At 38.8% G+C, this 18483-nt stretch overlaps 1 pseudogene; it reads left to right on the top strand.

Annotated features, from left to right (window-relative positions):
• The first annotated feature begins 9538 nt into the window (after positions 1 to 9538).
• LOC100771439 lies at positions 9539 to 10635 on the top strand (annotated as a pseudogene).
• Positions 10636 to 18483: the final 7848 nt, after the last annotated feature.

The raw sequence follows: 18483 nt of genomic DNA, 5'->3' as shown, positions 1-18483 counted from the left end.
ATTCATGGTGTATAATGTTTCCTGATCCAAATGAGTGAGGCAATCATAGAGGAAATGGTGACAATATGTCCTAGGATGCTTCTAAGTGCAAACTCCTGCCTGGCGTGTTCTGACACACAGTATTCTCATTTATTCTAATGGAAATGGATAAAATATATTTACATATACCTCCTTCCCTCAATACTTAGGGAATAAATTGATTAGACTGTACAATAATGCTTATGCTTTAGTGTCACATTTTAAAATCATTTTGGGTATGCATTTCTTATGTAACTTACAATTATAGAAATATAAAACAATGGGTGTCTCAGATTATGCTCAGCTGTATCACCTCAAAGCTGTTTCTCCAATGAAGTCTATTCTAAATGAGCTTGAAATCAGTCATTAAAAGCTACTTTAATGCTTACATTATATATCTTTCTAGGTCTCTCTTCTTTTAAAAGCAACAATGTCAACTGTGAGTTTTAGTTGTTTTGCAAATCCAGGTATCAACATCAAAGTTCAATGGCAGGAAACATTACCCTTGCTGGAGGACTGACTCTCTGATATTTCTGGAACAGAAGACTCTCTTTGCCTCTTCTCCTTGTAGCATGCTTACTGGCCAATTCTATAAGGCTCGGGTTAAGATTACTTTCCATGACAATGCCCTGCCCAAAAAGGCCAGATGAAGTGTCTTTGTCTGAGTTCTTTCATGGAGTATTTATTAATTTAGAAATGAGCTGAGTGGGGCCCTATTGTCAAACCTACTGTTTCCTTTGTTTGTTTGCCTTCCTGCTTTCTTCCTATGCTGTGAAGTCAATATGTAAAGAGTGGTGTTTTATTTTTCATAGCATTTGCAAGATTTAACAGGTTGATGGTTCCTTGGTAAATAGTCAATACAGTCTTCCTCCTTAATTGAACAAACATGTTAATGGAGGACCTCACCATTCAATAGGAAGACAAAGCCTAGGACTAGTTCATAAGCTTAAGGACAATCAATTTAATTCCAGTCTTCTTATGAGTCAAATCATGCTAGACAGCATGTGTCCTAGAGACTCTCTTAGAAGTTGCTGAGTAGATTTCAATCCTGACTAGAATTCAATCCTGAGTATAATTGAATCTCGATCCCCTTTTAATTTGATTGTAATTTTCCTGTCTTTAAGAACAATCAGGAGTTAGAGGTGTAGCTCAGTTAATAGAGTGCTCATCTCACATAAACAAACTTTGATGTTGATCCCCAGAACCTCATACCACTAGACATGGTAGTACATGCCTGTACTTCCCTCACTAGAGGAAATGAGGGCAGGAGGATCACAAGCACAAGTTCTTTCTAAATTACATACAGTTTTAATATTTCATTAAAAAGGGACCTTGTCAACCAAACAACCTGCTGATACACTCTTGTTCATCCAACGCTAATGTGAGCTGAGAAACTCCGTAAAGCTGTTGTAGTTCACGGTTAATTGAAAAAATTCAGGTGTTATGTTACTACATGGTGACCTCTCCATAAGGTACGATAAATTCAGGGTTTTTGTTTGTTTTTTGAAACTCTACTGAGAAGAGTATCACAAAGTATTACACTTCTGCCTGAACTTCTGTATCGCATCTGAAACATGGCTGGGCCTATGGAAAAAAGTCTAGTTAGACCATCTCAGTATTCCTACTTCTTCCTGACACTGGCCAGATATTGTGTTTGTTCCATCATTCTCCTCCAGTCTGGGCCACAAGATGGCTCTCTCAACACTCAACTCTGAAATACTGTTGCACAGGTTCTCAGTGACCCTCAAGTTAGAATAGACTTTGTAGCTTTTGAATTTGATTATGCAAGTTGAGGCTTTCTAACCCTGGGAAGAGAATGCTACCAAGACTAACTGATAATCATGTTGGTTCAGGAGAGAAAGATCAAGAAAGCATCCAAATATGTATTCCTCATGGCCACTGAGAAATAACAGATTATTTCATGGGCAGTTATCGGGGCTCAGTTTGATCTCAAATCACAAAGTACATACTCTTCTTATTCTAAAACTATTCCCAGAACCATCTTTGATTTTATTAGAGAAGTTTACAATGGATTTCTAAGTAAAGTGGGATTTCTTATTTTTGTTTACTCTTATCATTAAACATGTTCTCTTTGTTCCCAGACACCTTGAAATTTAAATAGATAAGAAATGAGTAGACTAAATAGAAAAGCTATGATTCAGTAGATGGGGCTAACATTGAAACCAAGAAATGCTCAACCTCCTATTCTGTCACACCCATCTGAGTCTCCAGAGTGATCCTTTTATTGTTGGTTAGTTCAGGTTACATTATCTGAAATGGAAGGTTTTGCCTGTTATATATATAGATTGGTTGAAAATATCAAAATTTCTAATTCATGTGAAAAACAGGTAAAAAGTTCATACAACAAACACAATGGTAACAAATGCCAAATATTTGCACTACTAAGACATTATTAACATTATAATTTTAGCATCTTCAAATTTCATAGCTTTTACCCCCTAGGCTTCAATTATATGGATGACTAATGTCTATTGCCATGAAAGTTTCTCAAATTGCTATTACATAAGATAGATAGAGAGGTAGTACATGCATGCTACTTGATGGTGGAATGACTTCATGAGACTTGTCTTCATGAGACCCATTTTTCATCTGTGATTAGATATTCCCTGCTTATGGTATTATCCATGGAGAATCATGTACTTGACAACAATTGTTGCTTCCCCCTTTTCAACGCACCTTGTAAGGACTTTCTTGTATTGTTTCTAGGTTTATGTCTCCCAGCAGATGTAAGGCAGTGGCTACAGATTGCTCATGTTTGTACCTTTCTTGCCTACCATAGTAGTTTCAAAGTAATCATATTGAGGTTTTTCTGGGATTATATTAATGAATAATTTCAGCCATTAATTAACATGGTCACTAAAACAGTTTCTCACAGAGACAAATTCACTCATCTTTCCATGCTACTAATGTTGTGGAAACAAATGTTTTGCCTTAGGTTTTGTTAAAATGTCTTTGCAACCTTCCATTAGAGAAGAATCTATGACCCAGAGCTTGTCTGTTATGTATAAAGCATAGAATAACTAATACAATATATGTGATTATGTGGTTACAAATTTTTGTGATGTTCCCTGCTGGATTTAGCACTTTATGGTAATAAAAATATATCTTACAGTCCTGGAAGCAATATGTTTTAACTATTAAAAATGTATTACCTAAAATTACAGATAAATCATTCATCATAAATTTGACAATTGAAAATGAGTATTGTATCCTGTTTTAGCATTTATGTTCTGAAGTAGCTAGCTAAAGTATAAATTGCATTAATAAAAAAGGAAAGTGAGGCTCTGTTTTTCTTTTCCAACTTCACTCTAACACAAAGTGAAGGGCAGAGGCTTGCTGAGTGGCACTGCTGTGCACAGTACTGACTGTAAGGCCCAGAGTGCCAGACTCCCAGGGATCTGGGGCCTTTATCAAGAAAAGCCTGTCTGCATGAGAAGGAGTTCAATGAAGGTTTTAGCATATTGTTATCATTAGACTGTGCAGGAATTTCAGTCAAAATTCCAATTAGTATGAATAGATGATTGGTGGCAAAACCCCTGGCTGCTCCACTGAAAGTTTTCATTTATATTACAGACTGGAACTTTTGAAGCAGAGTTCACTGACTTTGAAGCAACTCTGTAAGATGATAAAGCTAGATCTTGTTATTAATATACATGTGATTTGGAGGATAATGACTTACAGATTGCTTGGTTATTTGTGAAGAGATTCTATTTGGAGTATAAACATTTTTAAAAAGAAGATTTATCTATTATTTAATGTGTGTATACTATATGTGTGTGGGTGCTTATAGAGGCCAGAATAGTGCATTGCCATCCCTGGCTATGAGCTGCCTTATGTGGTTGCTAGGAACTAAACCTGAGTCCTCTGCAAAAGCAGAAGGTGTCCCTAATTGCTAAACTAGCTCTCTAGTCCCTAGATCATAATCTTCGTTTTACAAACTAAAGTGAGAAAATATGGTTTTGTAAGAAAATGCAATAAGCTTTTAGATGCTTAGTTTGCATAGTATCTTCATAAAAACAATGGTTGTGAGAGTATCCCTCCTTCCACCCACCTCTCAGTGTTGCTCTGATTCATGAGTGCTAAGTGATTTCCCACTTGGCAGATTTCAGTGGAAATAGATAGTACATCCTCTATTAATCACACAAAGCATTGGCGTGAAAGAGATAATTTTACCAGTAAGCAAATTGTTCCTTGACATCACATCTTGAATAATTTTTCAAATGCACAGGCTTTTAAACTTCATGGTCTTGTTTGGTTCTAAATATCATGATATAAATTTAAGAATGTTTAGCCTCCCTTTCCCTTTAAGTCTATTGCAGTGTTAGGAGGAAAATATTGTGCATTTAAAAAGATTTTATTTTGGAAAAATTAAAAGCAAAAGATTTCCAAACTTATAGCATGTCTGCAGGTTGACTATTGTCTTTTTTTCAGCTCCAAGTTCCCTCAGGTCTCAGCTTTCAATTCTGGTGCCCTGGCTTCTCCTTCTTCCTCATGATGGTACTCAGCCTGTTCTTGATTCTGACTTCATATCATGTTCTGTCTGACTTAGTCCTTTGTCACCTCAATGTTCACTTGACTTCTTGTATCCACTTCTCCAATCAGTTATATTCCATTGTCATGTAAGCTGTTCTCATTGTTGTAAGACCTAGCCCTGGGCATTTTATTATGGACTTAAAACTTTAGTAACAAGTAATCATGGCATAGCTATGGGTGCCACAATCCATTCACTTTAAAACTCCATGAAAAACTAAATCCATTTCTCATATGAATTGCACCCTCCTTTGGGACCTCTTGTTTCCTTTGTTTTATACAATGGCTGAGATTCTGTGCTTAGTGACAGTCACTTGCTTTATACACACTGCATCCTCATGGTTGTTATCATACTTATGTGGAGAAACAAGACTAACCCAGTCTAACTCCTCTTTATGTACTGAATTCTGGTAGTGAAACCAGAAGCCTTGAGAGAAACCTTAAGGGGAAGTGACATTGTTGATTGGACCCCTACTACCGGCTGATATAACCATTCCCATTGCCTTAGTTGAATCCCTTTCCTACATTTCTCTTTTCAGACCTCTTTGGAACATGTCATATTTGAATCTATGACTTTTTATTTCACATAAGAATTTAAAGCAATAGTAGGAGAACTTCCTTAATATTCCATGTCACATTTGTTTACACACTGACCTTTCTTCTTCATTATTTACTGCAGCAGAATGGAATCTTTCTCCTCACCTTTATTCATTCATTTATATCAATCTCCAATGGCATCACTATATCTTCTATTAAACACCTTATAGACAATAGATCTCTCTATATACTTTAATGTATTACATGTTTTTCTGTCCCTTTAGAGGAGACCAGCTCAATAAAAGCAAAATATCCATGCTAGTTAGATTCCTTATATTTCTATCATTTAAAAAAATTGCTGTTGAAATTATAGCTATAACATTTTTTAAATTCTCTCCAGGTTGCCAAAGCCAGTGGTAATGCTCAGCTTTCATACCCATGAGCAACTATATGCTCCACTCTTCTTAAAAATATATGTTAAATTTCAGCCTGGAGAGATATCTCAGTGGTTAAGAGAACTTACTTCTCTTGTAGAGGATGCCAGTTTGGGTCTCAGCATCTACATGGTGACTCCCAAGCATTTGCAACTACAGTTCCAGAGGATCCAGTGTCTTCTGACATCTGCAAGCACTAGACATTTATATGGTGCACATACATACATGTGGGCAAATATTCATATGCATAAAATAAAATAAGTAAATATAAAATTTGTAAAATTATGTATATATGTTAAATTTATCATATAGTGAAATACATACTTGCAATTTTTTTCTGTTCTTTATTGTGTATTTACATTCTGTGTTCTCTTCTAATTCATTTTTATAACACCGACATATGTGTCCTTGGTATTTTTGTCTAAGATTGTGGCTTTGAGGAAAACCCGAGGAAGCCAACTCTCCAAATTTTTGGGGGCAGGAGAATTAAGCACTTTAAGAATGTTAGTATTGACAGCTGCAGGCCTCTCCAGTCAGAAGAAAAGGTGAGTGTCACGTCTGTAGGTTGTACTGTCCCACTCCCTAGGTTCAGTTCTCAAAAGAGCAGTTTCACTGACTGCCTCCTCCCACCTCACCATCTGCCTCGTAGGCAGGCCCCTATCTCAAACTCCAGAGTATTTCCCTTACTCTGGTACAGATCACACAAGTCAGAGGAACAGAGACCCCATACTTTACCAACAGCTAACTTAGCTTCCAGAAGGCCAGACCCCAACTTGGACAGGGACTCCATACAGGATCAGAGGTCATGCTAGCCACCAGAAATGCAGGCTATAAAGAAAAAAGACCAAAGAAGAAATCAACCAAAATCAACAAAGACAAACTCAGAAATCTGCACCTACACCTCTAATCATTTCAAACCCAGATGCCTAAAGATCAGTGTAAGAATAAAATCATTAATAGCCAGGGCAATAAGGCACCACCAGAGCCCAGCTCTCCTATGACTACAAGACCTGAATATTCTAGCACAGTTGCAGCACAAGGAAACAACCTTAAAAATAACTTTACAAAGATGATAGAGGTTCTAAAATAGGAAATGAAGAAAAAAATTAAGGAAAAGACAAACAAAAATTTGGAGTAAATAAACAAATCCCTTAAAAAATGCCAAGAAAAAAATGAGCTAGAAACAGTTTAAGGATTCCACCGACCGACCCAGGAACTAGGTGAGTCTCTGCCCGCTCCCGACTCCCGACCAAAACATCATACACCCCGATCACCCCCACGCCCCCAACCCCCGCCTGCGCCTGCAGGCTTGGGTTAGACACACCCAGGCAGAGAGGAGCTCCCTGCGCCCCAAATCTGCTAGCACCCCACTCTTCTATTACGCCGACCGACCCAGGAACTAGGAACTAGTGAGGAGACTACCAGGAGTGTCAAGACCATCCAGAGTTGTGGACATTGAATTCCTGGCCCCCACACACCACTGGGTCACAAGAGGAGATAGAGAGACCCCACCTGTACCCACTAAAAGAAGATATGGGGAGAAGACAGAGTAAGATTTCACTCAACTACAGAAAGACCAATATGACACCACCAGAATCTAGGGACTCCAGTCCAACAAGATCTGAAAAGCACAACACAGAGCATGAAGATGAGATGGACCTCAAAAATTATCTCAGCAAGATGATAGAGACCTTTAAAGAGGAAACAAGAAAATCCCTTAAAGAAATAGAAGAAAAAGCAAACAAAAATTTAAACGAATTTGAGGAAAAGACAAACCAAAAAGTTCAAGATATAAATAAATCTCTTAAAGAATCTAAAGAAAGCCAAGAAAAAACATTCAAACAAGTGAAGGAAGCTCTTGAAACAGTTCAAAGCATGAAAGCTGAAATAGACACAATAAAGAAAACACAGAATGAGACCATGCTGGAAATGGAAAGGCTGGATAAATGATCAGGAACTAAAGATGTAAGTATATCCAATAGAATTCAAGAGATGGAAGAGAGAATTTCAGCTACTGAAGACTCACTAGAGGATATACATTCATCAACCAAAGAAAACCTCAAGTCCAACAAATGCCTAACACAAAATATCCAGGAAATATGGGACACCATAAAAAGGCCAAACCTAAGAATAATAGGTGTAGAAGAAGGTGAAGAAACACTGCTCAAAGGTACAGAAAACATATTCAACAAAATCATTGAAGAAAACTTCCCGAACCTACAGAAGAATATGCCTATGAAAGTACAAGAAGCTTACAGGACACCAAACAGACTGGACCACAAAAAGAAGTCCCCCCGACACATAATAATCAAAACACAGAATAATAATAATAATCTACAGAATAAAGAGAAAATATTAAGAGCAGCAATGTAAAAAGTCCAAGTAACATATAAAGGCAAACCAATCAGAATCACACCGGACTTCTCAATGGAAACTCTGAAAGTGAGAAGGTCTTGGATAGATACCTTACAAGCACTAAGGGAGCATGGATGTCAACCCAGACTACTGTACCCAGCAAAACTTTCAATCACTATAGATGGAGAAAACAAGATATTCCATGACAAAAACAGATTTAAACAATACATATCCACAAATCCAGCACTACAGAAGGTTCTGGAAGGAAAACTCCAACCCAATGAACATAACTACACTCACAAAAACACAGGCAATAGATAATCTAATTTTACCAAACACAAAAAGAAACAGGAGGGCGAAATCCACACACAATGACACCACCAACAATAAATCCAAAACAAACAAGAACCAATGAACAATCAAAATTAATATCCCTAAATGTCAGTGGTCTTAGCTTACCCATAAAAAGATATAGGCTAACAGAATGCATACAAAGACAGAATACATCCTTCTGCTGTATATAAGAAACACACCTCAATTTCAAAGACAGACAATACCTCAGAGTAAAAGGAAGGGGAAAGATTTTCCAATCAAATGGGCTCAAGAAACAAGCTGGTGTAGCAATCCTAATATCTAACAAATTAGTCTTTGAACCAAACTCAATCAAAAGAGATGAAGAAGGGCATTTCATACTCACCACAGGAAAAGTCCATTGAGATGAAGTCTCAATCCTGAACATCTGTGCTCCAAATACGAAGGCACACACGTTTGTAAAAGAAACAGTACTATAGATCAAACCACACATTAAACCACACACACTTATAGTAGGAGACTTCAACACCCCCTTACACCACTAGACAGGACTGCTAGACAGAAACTTAACAAAGAAACAAAGGATCTGACAGAAGTTTTGACCCAACTGGGTTTAACAAATATCTATAGAACATTCCATTCAAACACAAAAAGAATATACCTTCTTCTCAGTGCCACATGGAACCTTCTCAAAAATTGACCACATAGTGGGCAGCAAAGCAAACCTCCACAGTTACAAAAGAATTGAAATAACCTCCTGTATCTTATCAGATCACCATGCATTAAAACTAGAATTCAACAGCAATACCAATTGAAGAAAACCTACATTCGAGTGGAAAATGAATAACACCCAATTGCACTATTCCTGGGTTGAGGAAGAAATAAAATAAGAAATTAAAGACTTTCTAGAATTTAATGAGAATGTAGACACAACAAACCCAAACTTATGGGACACTCTGAAAGCAGCGCTAAGAGGGAAGTTCATAGCACTAAGTTCCCACATGAAGAAAATGGAGGAAAATCACATTAGAGAATTGACAGAACAACTGAAAGCTTTAGAGCAAAAAGAAGCAAACACACCAAAGAGGAGTAGATGCCAGGAAATAATCAGCCTGCGAGCCGAAATCAACAAAGTAGAAACTAGGAAAACAATACAAAGAATCAATGAAACAAAGAGTTGGTTCTTTGATAAGATCAATAAGATAGACAAACTTCTAGCCAAACTAACCAAAAGGCAGAGAGCATGCTAATTAACAAAATCAGAAATGAAAAGGGGGGTATAGGTACTGGAGCCTGTGTCTGTGTCACCCATACCAGACCACGCGGCTGCTCATCGTGCATTAACGGTCCCAAAAAGTTCAAAGTCCAAGATGGCAACCCTCAAGGACCAGCTGATTGTGAATCTACTTAAGGAAGAACAGACCCCCCAGAACAAGACTAAGGTTGTTGGTGTTGGTGCTGTTGGCATGGCTTGTGCCATCAGTATCCTCATGAAGGACTTAGCAGATGAGCTTGCCCTTGTTGATGTTATGGAAGACAAGCTGAAGGGGGAGATGATGGATCTCCAGCATGGCAGCCTTTTCCTCAGAACACCAAAAATTGTCTCTGGCAAAGACTATAATGTGACTCCAAACTCCAAGCTGGTCATTGTCACAGCGGGGGGCCGTCAGCAAGAGGGAGAATGCTGACTCAATCTGGTCCATTGAAAGGTGAACATCTTCAAGTTCATCATTCCCAACGTTGTGAAATACAGTCCAAACTTCAAGCTGCTTATTGTTTCCAACCCCGTGGATATCTTGACCTACATGGCTTGGAAAATAAGTGGCTTTCCCAAAAACCAAGTTATCGGGAGTGGCTGCAATTTGGATTCTGCTCGATTCCGTTATCTGATGGGAGAAAGGTTGGGTGTTCACCCACTAAGCTGTCATGGATGGGTGCTAGGGGAGCATGGAGACTCCAGTGTACCTGTGTGGAGTGGAGTGAATGTCGCTGGCGCCTTCCTGAAGTATCTGAATCCTAGCTGGGCACTTATACCTACAAATAGCAGTGGAAGGAGGTTCACAAGCAGGTGGTTGACAGTGCTTATGAGGTGATCAAACTGAAGGGTTATACATCCTGGGCCATTGGCCTGTCTGTGGCTGACTTGGCCGAGAGCATAATGAAGAATCTTAGGCGGGTGCCTCCCATTTCTACCATGATTAAGGGTCTCTAAGGAATCCAGGATGATGTCTTCCTAAGTGTCCCTTGTGTCGTGGGACAAAATGGAATCTCAGATGTTGTGAAGGTGACTCTAACTTCTGAAAAGGAGGCCTGCTTGAAGAGTGCAGATACACTCTGGGGGATCCAGAAAGAGCTGCAGTTCTGAAGTCCTCAGATACCCTAATGCTTCACTGTCCAGGCTGCAGCAGAGTTTCTATGGAGACCACACACATCTATCTACTCATCTGAGCTGTGGTTAGTGTGATTGTGATAAGGTAGCCTGGAGAAATCCTCACTTCCCACAGCTCTACCCTGATGCTAAGTGGTACTTGTGAGCGGTGACCTGGTTGGTATGACAGTTCCACTGTCTCCAAAAAACACTGCCAATTATCTGCAGGCTTCAATTAGCCGTGAGCCTGTGTCTGCTCTGCACCCTTTACCAAACTTGCCTAGGCCAATGAGTTTCCAGTTAGTCACAACCTGGCTTCAGTGGGCAAGTCCATCATGCATATCTTGTGCATAACTGTTCTAAAGAATATTATTTTGTGTATTATGTTTCTGTAGTGTACACCTACAAGCGTATGAACCCTTAATTTCTGAGAAAGAAGTCAGAAGTATGCATGAAAAAATGAAAACAAATTTAAGTAATGGTGTTTGTCTAGCAGGATGTCATCATGTAGAAGAAGGAAAATAGACTCAAGTCTGTTTTAACCAGATATACTGAACCTGATAGAAGAGAAAGTGGGGAATATTCTTGAAGGCATTGGCAAGGAGACAACTTCCTGAACAGAATACCAATCACTCAGAAACTAAGATCAACAATTAATAAATAGGACTTCATGAAATTGAAAAGCTTCTGTATGTCAAAGGGCACCATCAATTGAACAAAAATGCTGTTCACAAAACAGGAAAACATTTTCATCAACTTCATATCTGACAGAGGGCTAATATCCACATCATATAAAGAGCTCAAGAAACTAGATCTCAATAAACTAAATAATACAATTAGAACATGGGGTACAGATGTAAACAGAATACTCAAGAGAAAAATCTCAAATGGTGAGAAATATCCATTTTTAGACTTCAGTGAAAGGCAAATCAAAAAGTATTTGAGATTATATTCTCTCAGAATGTCTAGGATCTAAAACACAAGTGATATCTTATGCTATGGAGTATGTGTATCAAGGGGAACACTTCTCCACTGATGGTGGGAGTGCAAACTTGTACAGCTACTTTGGAAATTATCATGGCAGTTTCTCAGAAAATTGGGAATTGATCTACCTTATGATACAAATATACCTATAATGTGAATGTTTCTGGCCCAGCTAGGCCCTGCTGCTGCTTCAGTCCCAAATGATCACACAGAGGCTGTATTAATCATGAAAATGTTGTCCACTGGCTATGGCTTCTTATTGGCTAGCTCTGTCTAAATTATTAACCCACTTCTAATAATCTAAGTATTTCCATGTCGTTTTCTCTTACCGGTGAAAGGGTCCTCCTCTTGTGTCTTACATGGTGAATGATCAATGACTCTGCAGAGAGGAGAACACAATTTCCTTTTTGTCCCTGATTATATTTTCTTTCTGTCCAGCTATGTCACTTCCTGCCTGTCTGTACAGATCTCCAGACCTGTATGGATAGCTAGTGGTAGTTTCTGTCCAGCTACATTACTTCCTGGGATCACATGATGAATCCTCTCTGCCTACAATTCCCAGAATCCTCCTCACATCCTAATGCCATCTATCTTGCTGCCCTATTGGCCAAGAGTGTTTTATTCCTCAGCCAATAAGATAAACATATGCACAGAACAGTATTCCCCATCAATTGCCACTCCTAGGTATATACCCAAAGGACACTCTGTCTTACCACAAAGACAATTGCTCAGCTATGGTAACAGCAACTTTTTTTGTAATTGCCATAACCTGGAAACAACCTAGATGTCCCTCAACTGAAGAATGGATAAGGAAAATGTGGTACATTTACTCAGTGGAGTATTAGTCATTCGTTAAAAAAAAAAACAATGATATCAGGTAATTTGCAGATAAATGGATGGGAGTTGAAAAAAAAATTCTCCAGAGTAAGGTAACCCAGACTCAGAAAGACAAACATGTTAGGTTCTCACTTACAAGTGAATATTAGCTGTAAACATAAAAGATAATCATGCTATCTATGGTCCACAGACCCAGAGCAGCTAAGTAACAGGGAGGGATTAAGTGTGGATGCAAGGATCTTCTTGGGTGGAGTAAATAACAATAGATTTCATCGGTGGATTGTGGCAAGTGGTATTGGGAAGAGAAGATATTAATTGGTAGGGAAGAAAGAAAATACTGGGATAAATGACCAGAATTCAGGGGCATTTTGGAGGTGAAGTGGAACCTAGTGTGATGGAAACAACATGAAATCTATGAGAATAACTTCTACTAATGAGAATGACTTCTAATAATGCAGGATATCCGCCTGCCTCTGCTTCCCGAGTGCTGGGATGAAAGGCGTGGGCCACCAACACGGGCCAATGATAGGTCTTTATTTTAAACACCTTTAGAACACTTTCTTTAGGCAAACTTAAATGTTGGGATTAGCTTATCTGACTCCTTGACAGCTTTCAGCCTTGTGTCCTCAGCCTGGTAGGAAGCTGGGATGAGAGCAGCTCCTCACTTAGTGATGCCAAATCTTAACTGTGGCACCACAGCTTCTATTTCATGAAAATACATCCCACCCTGTAACCATAGCTGCTGTTGAACTCCCAGCTTTTGCTCAGCAATGCCTGGATGCAGCCACAACTGCTCTAGCCACATCATTCCCCAAAACATCATCAGAGATCTCCAGATTCCTGCATTTCCTATGCCCACGTGACCTTGGAAATGGGTCTTTATCAGAAGTCATCCTGTGACTAGTGGAGCGGCCAGATAAACACACATATGCCATGCTTATTATTTTTTTTTAACTAGCTAAGCAGACTGATTTCCAGGCTTGCTGACTCAGTTTTGGATATGTGGCAGTGGGGTTCAGCGGCTTTTGGCAGAAAGATTTATCATAACAGAATGGTGTCAGGAGTGGGATGACCCCTACGCCGCAAGGTTCCCAGAGAAAGAGGGAAAACTACCACCACAGCCTGCCCTGTCGGGCCGCTGAGAGGCATCGGAGCAGCTTTCATATGCTGGCGCCATCCCAGTACTTCTGGAGTTTAGACTCAGCACTCTCAAGATGATAAAGACAGATCCAGATGAAGAAAAACCTCTAAGGGTTTACACTGCATTTAAAAATATATGTAGGCTTGTGAGAGAAGGAAGCAGAGGCAGGCCGATTTCCACAGAGTAACCCTGTCTCAGAAAAAACGAAAGAAAGTAAAAATAAAGTAATAAAAAAGCCACATAAAAATGGAAAATACACAGAGAATCTGGACACTATATGCCATATTGTTGTCTTTAAATTGTTTGATTGCCAAGGAAAGATTTACTGCTGCTAAAATATATTTGATTACAAATGCTGCTAAATTAATCCAACTTATACATTTTAAAAATGCTTTGACTTCAAAATTTAAGTCTAAGGACAGGCTACTTAAAAATAAAGGTTTTGCTTGTATTTCCATGGAAAATGAAAAGCTGTGTATTCCTTCCAGACTAATATGGTTTTATCAAGCAAGACCCCCTGAAGCTGAGATGATACAGCTTTACAGACTACAAGACAAGGACTTGGTCATGTTTCTGTGTTTTATCATGATCCTAATCGTATGAACATTGCCCCCAATCAGCAGGAAGCAGTTTAGAAAGAATGACGCCCATATTCCCAAATATTGTTTATAAATGTTTGTTTTCATTTAAATGGGGTTGGTTATAAATGATAATGAGCATAGTCAATTTTTTTAAATAAAAAAGGGAAATAGGATACAGGAATGAATACTTTACATTGGTATAGATTTTCATTTATTGATACAACTTTAAGGTCAATTTTGTGATATATATATGTCTCCTCTTGTTTAGGTATTGTGTTTATACAGATCTTTTACCTATAATAGTCAGAATTTATAATCAGATTAGTTAGGTTTTCTAGATATACAGACATATATTTGAGATGGATAGGTATTCTTCAAACCTTTCAAAGACCTACAGAAATATGACATTTAAATGGTTTAGGGTTTTTCTTGGCAGTGAGACACAACTGCTCCTGGCACACCAATTACGTCAGAAAGGAGGATGGGCATTGAAGAAACTCATTATGGAGTTTGCTTTCAACCTGGCAAGATTAGCCATTGGGGCAAGAAACTGCTCTTGCCTGAACTGTGTGTTGCTATATAAACTGGACATACAGGACCCACAAGAAAGTGACTGCTGAACTTACAAAACAAGACAGTGCTGAAGGGTTCCTGTTGAAATAGAGAAGTGTGACAGACACACTGTGGCCTATGGGCTGAAGATGGAAGCCCCAATGTTACAGAAGAACTTTGGGTGACTGTCCAGGTAGCCAGATGTCTCTGTCAATTCTAGAGTTTATGTATTATCCTTCTGTGGTCTTTGATAGAGTTAAAGATAGATAGTTATGGTTATAGTTTTCTTCAGTTATTATAAAAGATAAGTTATCCTTCTTTTATTTAGACAGAAAAGAGAAGATGATGGAGAATGTACTGTGTATGTTTATCTTATTGATTGTTAAATAAAATACTGTTTGGCTAATGAGACAGCAAGTTAGACAGGACTAGGAGCCAAAGAGGATTCTGGGAAATGTAGTAGAGAAGTAGTGACCCAGGTAGGAAGTGACATAGCAAGGAGACTCATATTTAAGCAAAGGAGAAACAGGAAGGGTCCCTCTCTTCCCTTTGCCTCCTCCAGCAGTAGGATGTGATCCACTGGCAACGGAGGATGCCAACAAGGTGTCCGATAAGTCTTCTGAAATATATAGATTTATGATAATTAAGACTGAGCTAACAGATGAGGAATCCTAGATATTGGCCAAGCAGCTTTGAACCTAGTACAAGTTTCTGTGTATTCATTTGGGCCTAACTCGAGTGGGCGACTGGCATAAAGTACACATGTGGCAGTGGGGCTCGGTGGCTTTTGGCAGAAAGATTTATCGTAACATGGAGACTTTTCCCATGGTTTTGTAATATGTGGCCCTAACAAAGGCTTCTTTTGTGTGGTCTCTTTGCTTGCTTGTGGCCTTTTCATGGAGTAGGGCAGGGAGACCTGGTTTCATAGTGAAAGGCACATTCCTGACATCAGGGAGATGGCTGAAGGGTTTCAGTGAGCCATTGTAGGCCATGGGTCCTGGTATGGAGAGCTTAGGGCCCTAATGCCCAAATTCTGATCTATATAGCACCAGAAGTTTGCTGAATAATTGAAGGAAGCACCTAAGAGAAGACAAGATGAAGAAAGCAGGGCTATGAACACTTGAGGTTGGGAGCTGAGACTATGAAGATTATGACACAAGGACAGTAGAAAAGTTTGGGAGAACTGCTGAGGTTTAAACTGCTAAAATCCTCCACACTGAGAGGGAAGGAGTTCTTAACTGTAGCTTCAGGGTTTTGGCACCCTTAGACTCTACTTTAAGTGCCTCCAGCACTAAGTGCCTTCTCTGAAGCTTTGGATTCTGTGGCTTAGCGGTATCAGCCCCTGGGAAGTAACCACATCCTGTGATTCTCTCTGGTGCCTAGGGCCTGCAGTGCTGCTTCTAAGATAGCTGTGGTTTCTATCTGACAGAGCAAGTATACTCTGAACAGCTTTAAATATTATGTGACATTGATAAGGACCAAATTTCTATCTTCAATCAGCACCTTCCCAGGAGCTGTAGAGTGAGTGCTACATCTAAATCCTTCAAAAACTATATGATTATTCTGTCATGTATGTGATTCCCCTCCCTCTCTCTCTCTCCCTCTCCCCCCCACCCGTGTGTGTGTGGAGGGGGCATGCATTTTGTGGTAGGCCTGTAAAGGTCAGAGGAGAATTTGAAGGAGAGAGCAAATTCTCTATTCCTACCTTGTGGGTCCTGGGAGAAGTGACTTCATTTGCTGAGCCGTCCTATGGGTCCCTTAATCTAAATTAAGAGATTATCACTTGGATACCTAATAAACATTTAAAATTTTTCATATCCTAAGAATAACTCCTTATCCTCTTCGCTTAACTTGCTTGTCTCACAATCTCTAACTTTTCTGTTTATGGCAGCTTGTATTTCTTAGCCCACATAGTCATACTTAACATTTTGCATTTGCTACTATATATTTACTTCATTCTATTCTTAACAAAATTCAAACTTAACATATAATTGGTGTTCAGATGACCTCTACAGAAAACACAAATATGTAAAAATCAGTATTATAAGGTATGTTTATTGGGCTATGAAGTACATTACTCACTGATCCTATTATTATAAATTTTTCAGTATTTGAGATGGAACCCTTTGATGTTCATATGCTAGACAAATGCTGTCACACTGAGCTATATCCATAAGCATTTCATAAAATAAATTAATTAAAAATTGAGACATGGTCTTACTAAACTGCCTGGACTTGATTTATGTCATAGCTTCCTCTGTGAACTTTACACAGACTAAAGTCACCCGGGAAAAGGGAAATATGACTGAAGAGTTACCCAGATCAGACTGATATATGGCTGATTATTTTCATTCCCAACTGATGCAAGAGAACCTCGCCCACCCTGGGCACAAGAATGCCACAGTATGTGTGTAAAGATGGGGAGGGACAACTTTTGGGCATTGTCTCTCATCTTCCACCATGTCTTTCTCATGGTTTCTTCTGTTATACATACTCAAGAGTAGCCGGCCGGTGAACTTCTGGGTGATTCTTCTTTTTCTGTTTCCCATTTCACTTTGAAAATACCAGGCTTACAGATATGTGTCACCACATCAGGCATTTTTACATGGGTTTGGGGATGCAAACTTAGATCATCAGGCTTGCATGGCACATGTTCTACTAGCTGAACCATTTGCCATCTCATCTCATGATTTAATGTGTTCATTACTTCTGGACTCCTTCCTCAAAATATATAAATTAGCTGGATATTGCTTTTATTATTCACTCCAACTTGTATATCATAAGTTTGTATTTCCTCTGAAAGTTGGATTATGAAGCCTCTTTTTTTCTTAATGAGACACCACAAATCAGATCACTGAATAGCCTTTTTTCTCAATTTTTATATTGATTATGAAAGCAAAGTTCAAAAAAGCAGGAAGAAAATTAATTCCATGCCAATGACTTGTAGATCATAGGAATGCATTTAATAAAACACGGAAAATTTCCACATAGTAAAGGGATAAAAGTTATATACTTTATGAAAAACATTAGAGTGAATGCATTTGGGAAGAATTATTGCAGGCATTTCCAATAGACACTTTTATGAGATACTGTTGATCAAGGTTTTAATCTAATATTTTCATTTTCTATAACACTTCTTTTTAAAAGTAGTAAATAGCTATGATAATTGTTGGAAGGCTTTGCTGGCTATGCAGAGGGTGCAGACTATCATGGCCTGGCAGCTTTTTCCAAAACCTTGGCATGTGAAGACGCAGTCCCCAGTAAAACTTCCTGTCCTCTACCTGCCTTTATCTGGAGAATGTCCCTGTGGCCAGCCTTATCTGAAAGCTGTCTCTATGCCAGATATCTGACTTATCTTTAGCATGACCCTTGACAAAGATCTCTGCCAGAAGACTTTGTTGTTGCACTTTTTTTAACTAAGGCTTGAACAGTGCCACTTAATGCAAATTAAGGGTTGTCCCCAGGTTCCCCAATCCTATATAGTCCTTATACTCTGGAATAAAGTTGAACTGGCTCATCGAAGTCTGTCTCCTGCAGGGTTGTCTCCACTGTACCCATAGCTGACTGAAGGCAGATTCTGCCCCTCCAAACACTCATGGAACAATGCAGCCAAGGATCCTGGGAAAGAAGCAGACCTATAGATAATTCTGTTTCATCATGCTTGTCACCGGAAGTGAGAAATAATTTATCCAGTTTTTCACTATTAAATATCAATGTTTAGTATTGAAGAAACATATACAACTCTGTTTAAGTATTGATACTGCCTGAGCAATTTTCTGTCTGGGGAACAGTCCAGTGTAAATAGAAACAAAT

This window comes from Cricetulus griseus (assembly GCF_003668045.3).
Source record: "Cricetulus griseus strain 17A/GY chromosome 1 unlocalized genomic scaffold, alternate assembly CriGri-PICRH-1.0 chr1_0, whole genome shotgun sequence".
Lineage (NCBI taxonomy): Eukaryota > Metazoa > Chordata > Mammalia > Rodentia > Cricetidae > Cricetulus > Cricetulus griseus.
The sequence above is the reverse complement of the archived record's forward strand: the minus strand, read 5'-3'. Positions and strand labels throughout refer to the sequence as shown.